At 41.2% G+C, this 8,544-nt stretch overlaps 1 pseudogene; it reads left to right on the top strand.

The window, feature by feature from the left end:
* The first annotated feature begins 2,204 nt into the window (after window positions 1-2,204).
* On the top strand, window positions 2,205-3,280 carry LOC100965911 (annotated as a pseudogene).
* The last annotated feature ends 5,264 nt before the right edge of the window (window positions 3,281-8,544 follow it).

Here is an 8,544-nt window from a genome sequence, read left to right as displayed (position 1 = left end):
AACTTAGTGGTCCAATGAAGGCTTTTGATGGTCAAAATGTGTATTCACCCACAATTCATTCTTAGTAAGTTTCTGAAACCAGTTTCCTTCCTGTGGTAATGTTGGTTTAACCATGAGAAAGAAAAAGCATGATTGCTGTGTAGTGGTGTTTTGTTCAGAGCATTGCCACTGTACTTTTGCCTTCTTTAAATAATCACTTCAGTGCCTACTGCTTTCTGTGATGTGTCCATTTATAAAATTACTAGCATAAAAATGGTCAAGTCTGTGAAAAAAAGACTAATTAGTAGTGCTCTAGAATCTTTTGTTAAAATGTTTTGTTTTGGATCTTAGTATTTTGCTCTATTTTAAGTCTGGATACATACTCATTTGCAGTCACTAACATGTCATTTTGAGCATTTGCCTATTAAGCACTTCTTTTGTTGCTCCAAAGGGAAAAGAATTAGAAATTGGAAAGAACTGTATGTTTTATTTTGTGTAGTTTTACTTTAAGAGAAACTCAAAGGGCAGTGCTCGTAGCTCAGTGGGTAGGGCACCAGCCACGTGTACACCAAGGCTGATGGTTTCAAACTGGCCAGGGCCAGCTAAACAACAATGACAACTGCAACAAAAAAATGCCTGGCATTGTGGCGGGTGCCTGTAGTCTCAGCTACTTAGGAGGCTGAGGCAAGAGAATCACTTAAGCCCAAGAGTTTGAGGTTGCTGTGAGCTGAGACACCAGGGCACTCTACCCAGGGCCACAGCTTGAGACTCTGACTCAAAAAAGAGAGAAACTCAAAGAACTTATCTAGGCTCAATTGTCTGAAAGCTTCTTTCTATCTTCACCCCAGGACCAGAAACCTATTGAAAAAGATTTCAGTTGTTGGCCGGGCACAGCGGCTCATGTCTGTAACCCTAGGCACTTTGGGAGACTGAGGCAGGTAGATAGCTTGAGCTCACGGAGTTGGTGTTGAGTTGGAGGCAAGCCTGAGCACAAGGGAGACCCCATCTCTATGAAAAACAGAAAAACTGAGGTAAGAGTGGGCAGTGCCTGTGGCTCAGTGGGTAGGGCCCTGGCCCCATATACCAAGGGTGCTAGGTTTGAATCCGATCCCGGCCAAACTATAACAAAAAATAGCCAGGCATTGTGGTAGGCGCCTGTAGTCCCAGCTACTTGGGAGGCTGAGGCAAGTGAATCACCTAAGCTCAGGAGTTGGAGGTTGCTGTGAGCTGTGACACCACAGCACTCTATCGAGGGCAACAGGATGAGACTTTGTCTAAAAAACAAAAAACAAAAAACCTGAGGCAAGGGGATCTCTTGAGCCCAAGAGTTGGAGGTTGCTGTGAGCTATGATGCTTCAGGACTCTACCCAGGGCTACAGCCTGAGACTCTGACCCCCACTCCCCAAAAAAAGATTTCAGTTATTTTTTTCAAGTTATCATTCCATTAATTCTGTTTAAAAAGTATGTAATGTACTATGTTATACAAGTGAAAAATGACCCCATATAAAATGTTATACAAATACTGCAGTTATTTTATCATGCTTATTTAATAATTAGCTTAGAGTCAAATGTAAGATGTACTAGTATGAAAGCCAGAAATCCTAACTGTTGCCAAAATGAGAAATAGAAACTTTCACTCATGATATTAATTAAAACTATTATTGTTTGAGGACTGTCATGTTTCAACAAGTTTTTAGTAGATAAATCCTAATTAATCAATGCATGAGACTGGATGCATGTATTCTGGACTGATTCCATCAGAATCGCCTGTGGTATTTGTTAAAAATTCAGATATCCTATAGCTTCATTTAGGACCCCTCCCTCCCCTCCCTCTCAATTTTCTTTTACTTTTTTCTTCAAGTTCTCAGAGTTCTTGGGTGGTGAAAAATTTCCGATTCTTTGTTGCTTTCAGGCTTCTGTTCATATTGTCTGGCCTCAGCTCATATCTCAATCCACATCATAATCTCTGGGAGAGGAGTCTAAGGAAATCTATGTTTTCAATAAGTACCCTAGATGATTCTTTTGTTTTAATTTTTGAATTTTTTTTTCATTCTTTTCCTTCCTTTCCTTTATTTTCTTCCTCTCTCTCTCTCTCTCTCTCCTTCCCCTGGCTAGATTTCTGTGGCATCTTAGCTCACAGCAACCTCAAACTCTTAGACTAAGGTGATTCTCTTGCCTCAGCTTCCTGAGTAGGTGGGACTACAGGTATGTGCCAACATATTGAGATGGGTGTCAGCAACTTCATGGGTGCCAGCTGCCTCATCACCCCCATAAGATGGATGCTGGCAGCCTCACAACGGCCTCACACGACCCCCTTGGTAGCAGGAAGGGGAAAAAGAGGTAAATGAAATGATGCCAAGTACCATTACTCTTAAATTGGTCCAGATTGGGCCAGAACAGGCCAAGATATGAACGGAGAGGCCAAGAACTGTCATCATGACAGTTAATGAGCTAAGTGCTGTGACAAATTGTTTTATTTATCCATTAGTGGCTAGATCTGGATTATGTTACTTTATTGTTATCTAACTGCCCTTTATGTTAACTATTGGCTAATCCCCTACACTGCCAGTTTGCTTCTGTAAAGGGGGGTCATTGTGACCCCGTGCCTGCTTTCTGCTTCTTTCACCAATTTTCTTTTTACATTTAATTGCTAACTTTCAGACCACCTGTTTGGCTTGTTGCCAACTTTTAGACTAGAATAACCCCAACTTCAGACCCCTTGATGCTCTCTCACTTAGTCTGTTTTAGACTTTGCTGAGAAAGCCCTGCAGTTAATAAAAGACTCCTTTGGGGGTGGGGCTGCCAGGGGAGGAGGAATATGGCTGCGAGGGTGAGGTATTTTTAAAAGAAATAATTCCAGATTAATAGATGAAATTTTAAAACGACAGCAGGAACTTCTGGGCCTAGATTGTTCAAAATACTCACCAGAGTTTGTGAATAGTAATGACAAAGATGATCAAGTTTTAAATTGCCATTCAGCAGTCAAGGTGCTGTCCCCAGAAGATGGAAAAGCTGATATTGTGAGTGCTACTCAGGATTTTGCCAATTAGTAGCCCAGCAGCAAAAGAGATCCACAGATTTGGATGTAGCTATGTTAGATAGTTTACTTAGTTCACATGGTTTCCCTGATCCCGATTTAATATTGAAGTTTGGTTCTGTGGACAACACATTGGACTATCTTCCCTGGCACATCAGATTGACTGAGATTATCTCTTTGCCTTCCCACCTAAACATCAGTTATGAGGACTTTTTCTCTGCCCTTCGTCAGTATGCAGCCTGTGAACAGCGTGTGGGAAAGTAGTGGATCCTTGGTTGTATAATTTGATTTTAGGCTTTGGAGAAAAGGACCCAAGTGACTCTGATATTTATAAAGCACCTATGAAACCCATATATACCTAGTTCATAATCATAATTTATCAACAAACACAAAAAAGCATCTTACTTGAGAGTGAGTGTGTATGTGCATGTGTGTATGTATGGAAATGAACTTATAAATGGGGGAAGTATTGGAGAAGAAAATATAAAGATCTATAGCCTTGAGCAAATAGTATTGTTTTAGGAGCTGACATTTCATATTTAAAATCTTCAGCCCCAACGACTTCCCTGTTTTTGTGGGGAGAAGAAGGGCTGATTAGAGCTGTTCTGGTTGTTGTTGGGGAACAGGAATACATTTTGTTCATTCCTTCTTAGAGACCAAACTTTAATTTTTAAGTCTAATATATTGACTTATTAAATGGAAGCATTCTGAGTTTGAGGGGGCTCCCGAGGAATGGAGTTCTGTGTTGCTCATATGTTAAAAGTTTGCTCTCACCTTCAGAGCAGAGGGAATACTTGTGTTCAGATATCCATCCATTTTCATATTTTACTTCATTATAGTCAAACAATGTGACTTGAGAATGTTGTTCTGGTGTCAGTGTTCTGGGTTGTAAAGATCATTTGAAAAAGAACTCTTACTATATTGAAACGTGGAATTTTAGAAGTTTAAATATAGAATTAGTCAAAAAAAAAAAAAAAAACCAAAAAACCCCACAAAAGTGACTAAGATGTAATTTTAAAAGTAAAGGTGGAAAATTTCCTATAAAAGGAAAGGATGTTTTCATTTCCTTTTTTTGTTGGGTGGGTAGCATGCTATATAATACCCAAAGTTGCTTTAACAAATATTTTCATTAGCTATTTTTATTTAAAATAAGCATTTGAGGGAAGTTACCATGGCAGCTCTTTTCCTCAAAGTCACCTGTTCCTCTGTGGAATAGCACATTTAGGGCCATGTTCATACCTGGGATTTTTACTTAATAAATCCTGATGGTTACTTTGCATAAAATATCATTAAGTAGGACTGAGGCCTGTGTAGGGAATAAAATATTACCAAAGTCTATAAAAATAATTTTACATGTTCTCTTTTATGACAGAGAACAGCACTGGTTCTGTTATTTTTTAAATGAATAAATGATTTCTTGGTATGTGTTTAATATTTCTTCTCTCACTGCTGATTCTTGGGTAGAAAACCATTCTTTATATTTTGTAGATTCTTTTTGGAAAACTCTTGTCAGCAAGCATATGATAGATCTAAAATTACACGTTTAGAATGGAGTAGTTCAAATACCAGATTTTTCAGAAGTCTGAAAGCAGAGAAGGCTGGATTTAGAAAACATGTTCTAGAATTGCTTGTGAAATTCTGAAGCTATGAAGAGTAAATGTTTCAACATTGGATTATAAAACCCCATTTATGATTTTAAAAATTTATTTGAAATAAAAATGAATGAATTTAAAAAAAAGATTCCTTTTTAAAATTCTAATTTAAGTGGGTGGTCCTTATCTCGTCCCATAACAATATCCAACTAATTATTTTTCTATTTTTAGTAGACACGAGGTCTTCCTATTGCTCAGCCTGGTCTCAAACTTCTGAGTTCAAGAAATCCACCTGCCTAAGCCTCTCAGAGTTTTAGGATTGCAGGCATGAGCCACCAGGCCCCGGCCTCCTAGGTGATTATTATACAAATGAAAGTTCATGAATCATTAGTAGAACATTATAATTTAGGTTCCACTATTCAGCAGGAGCCCTAGAAGCTGCTGGAAAGTTTCTGAAATCTCAGTGGAGCTTACTACCACACCTTCTAAGGTGCTAACCCTGCATACTGTGCTGGGATGCTAGATATTGATATCTTACTGGAAGTTAAAAAGTAGTATGCAGCTGTGCCTTTTTAACCTTACAAAAAATTCTTAAAATTAAAATAGACCCTGTTTGGATTTAAAAAATTTTTTTTTGTTGTATTTTTTTCTTTCTGTGTGTGTTCCTAGAGGATTTTTTTTCTTTTGTGACTCAAGCTCACAGCAATCTCCTGCTCTTTTTTGAGACAGAGCCTCAAGCTGTCGCCCTGGGTAGAGTGTCCTGGCATCACTGCTCACAGCAACCTCCAACTCCTGGGCTTAAGCGATTCTCTTGCCTCAGCTTCCCAAGTAGCTGGGACAACAGGCGCCCACCACAATGCCTGGCTTTTTGGTTGTAGCCGTCATTGTTGTTTGCCGGGCCCCTACTGGATTTGAACCTGCCAGTTCAGGTGTATGTGGCTGGCGCCTTAGCCACTTGAGCCACGGGTGCTGAGCCCCAGAGTATTGATAATTTAATTGGGAATCAAAATGGCTACAGAAAAGAGTCACATGGGAAAAAAAAAACAGGTCTGTACCAATAGATAGCTTTGGTATGGCCCTGCTGATATGAAAATGATGACTGCTATGAATAAAGATTTTTGGTGGATATTTATGTATTTATTTATTTATTTATTTGAGACAAAATCTCACTCTGTTTCCCTGGGTAGAGTGACAAAGCGTCAGCCTAGCTTACTGCAGCCTCAAACTCCTGGGTTTAAGTGATCCTCTTGTCTCAGCCTCCTGTGTACCTGGGACTACATGTACCCACCACAATGGCCGGCTAATTTTTCTATTTTTCTATTTTTATTATTTATTTATTTCATTTATTTATTCATTTTTTAGAGACAGAGTCTCACTTTGTCACCCTGGGTAGAGTGCTGTGACATCACAGCTCACAGCAACCTTCTGCTCTTGGGCTTAGGCAATTCTCTTGCCTCAGCTTCCTGACTAGCTGGGGCTACAGGCACCTGCCACAATGTCCAGCTATTTTTTTTGGTGCAGTTTGGCTGGGGCTGGGTTCGAACTCGCCACCCTTCGTATATGGGGCTGCCACCCTATTTATTTATTTTTTGAGACAGTCTCACTATGTTACTCTTGGTAGAATGCCATGGCATCACAGCTCATAGCTATCTCAAACTCTTGGGCTTAAGTGATTCTCTTGCCTCAGTCTCCCAAGTAACTGGGACTACAGGTGCCCACCGCAACACCCAGCTATTTTTTTGTTGTTGTTGTAGTTGTCATTGTTGTTTGGCAGGCCTGGGGTGGGTTCGAACCCTCTAGCCCTGGTATATGTGGCTGGTGCCCTAACTCCTGTGCAACAGGCACCAAGCCTAATTTTTCTATTTTCAGTAGAGACAGGGTCTCCCCGTCTTGCTCAGGCTGGTCTGGAACTCCTGAGCTCAAGAGATCCTCCAGCCTCAGCCTCAGCCTCCCTAAATGCTAGTATTATAGGCGTGAGCCCTTGCACTCTGCCTTTGGCAGCTATTAAAACATAGACATTAAATAAATTATATTTTGAAAACTGTAAGTTGATGGCTTTGTTTTTCACCAAGAAACACTACTGGAGGAGACTTGGAGGGGGAGGATAAGTGGAGAGATTTTTCTCTGTGTCCTCATATGATAGAAGGGACAGGGAGCTCTCTCAAGACTCTTTTATAAGGGCACTGATGTCAGTCATGAAGACACTGACTTCATGACCCAACCAATTCTCAAAGAGCCTACTTCCTAATACCAATACCTTGGGGGTCAGGATTTCAGTATATTAATTTTGGGGTGGATGCAAGTATTCAGCAAGGTTCATGGAAACTTTCTAGAGGATATGTAGTTACCAGGTAGCTGAAAGGGAACCAGTTTTTCCTTTCTTTTCTTTTTGAAATAGAGCCTCAAGCGCCCTGGGTAGAGTGCCGTGGCGTCACATTTCACAGCAACCTCCAACTCCTGGACTTAAGTGATTCTCTTACCTCAGCCTCCCAGGTAGCTGGGACCACAGGCACCCACCACAACGCCCACCTATTTTTTGGTTGTAGTTGTCATTGTTTGGCAGGCCCGGGCTGGATTCGAACCCGCCAGCTCTGGTGTATGTGGCTGGTGCCTTAGCTGCTTGAGCTACAGGTGCCACTGGGAACCAATTTTTCTTTCTTTCTTCTTCTTTTTTCAGAGACAGAGTCTCTCTTTATTGCCCCGGGTAGAGTGCTGTAGCATCACAGCTCACAGCAACCTCCAGCTCTTGGGTTTAGGAGATTCTTTCTCTTGCCTCAGTCTCCCGAGCAGCTGGGACTATAGGCACCTGCCACAACACCTGGATATATTTTTGTTGCAGTTTGGCTGGGGCCAGGTTTGAACCCACCACCCTCGGTATATGGGACTGGCGCCCTACTCATTGAGCCACAGGCGCTGCCCGGGAACAAATTTTTCAAATACTCAACTTCCATTAATTTTCTAAAAATGATTTGCCTGAGAACTCACCTTCAGTTTTCTTTTCTGTGGAGGATAAAGGTACTCCATCTTGGATGCTAATTCACCAGTTTGGGGAATTAGTGAGGGAATTTATACAGAATAAATAAAAATAATGTGAAGGTATTATACAATATGATTTTTTTTGAGGGAATCTTAGTAAGGCTAAGACTTTTAGTTTCGCACACTTACCATAAATCCTGCCCTTAGGTCAAAACAACCTTGACATAATCTAAATTCTTCCCTTAGGGAAATTCTCGCCTTTCTTGTGCGGTGTCATACACATTCCTTTCCTATGGTACATAAGCCCTAAGTCAAGGGGGTGACAGTTTGGGCATTTACCATCTCATCCTGCTGTCACTGGTGACATGGCTTCTGTTCGTAAGTATCTATTAGATGTTTCTGGGAAACTGGATTTGACAGTCTCTTTCTTACGCCTCTCAGCTTCCTAGGTCTTTAGGAGTAGGTTTGCATAGACCTGCTCACCGAAGAACAGTTACCTCCCTTTCCCAGTCTCTTAGTAGGAAAACATACATCTCAAAGGTCAAGAATCTTTTTATTTTATTTATTTATTGATTTTTCATTTATTTTTGAGACAGAGTCTCACTCTGTGCCCTGGGTAGTGTGCTGTGGTGTCATAGCCCACAGCAACTTCAAACTCTTGGGCTCAAGAGATCCTCTTACTTCATCTTCTCAAGTAGCTGGGACTACCAAAGGTCAAGAAACTTACTGTTGGGCGGCACCTGTGGCTCAGCGAGTAGGGCGCCAGCTCTATATACTGAACCCAGCCCCACCCAACCCCCCTCCAGACTGCAACAAAAAAATAGTGGGGCACTGTGGCGGGCGCCCGTAGTCCCAGCTACCTGGAAGGCTGAGGCAAGAGAATCACTTAAGCCCAAGACCTGGAGGTTGCTGTGAGCTGTGATGCTATAGCACTCTACTGAGGACAATAAAGTGAGACTC

This window comes from Otolemur garnettii, unplaced genomic scaffold, assembly GCF_000181295.1.
Source record: "Otolemur garnettii isolate 467f Iridium unplaced genomic scaffold, OtoGar3 scaffold00241, whole genome shotgun sequence".
Lineage (NCBI taxonomy): Eukaryota > Metazoa > Chordata > Mammalia > Primates > Galagidae > Otolemur > Otolemur garnettii.
The sequence above is the reverse complement of the archived record's forward strand: the minus strand, read 5'-3'. Positions and strand labels throughout refer to the sequence as shown.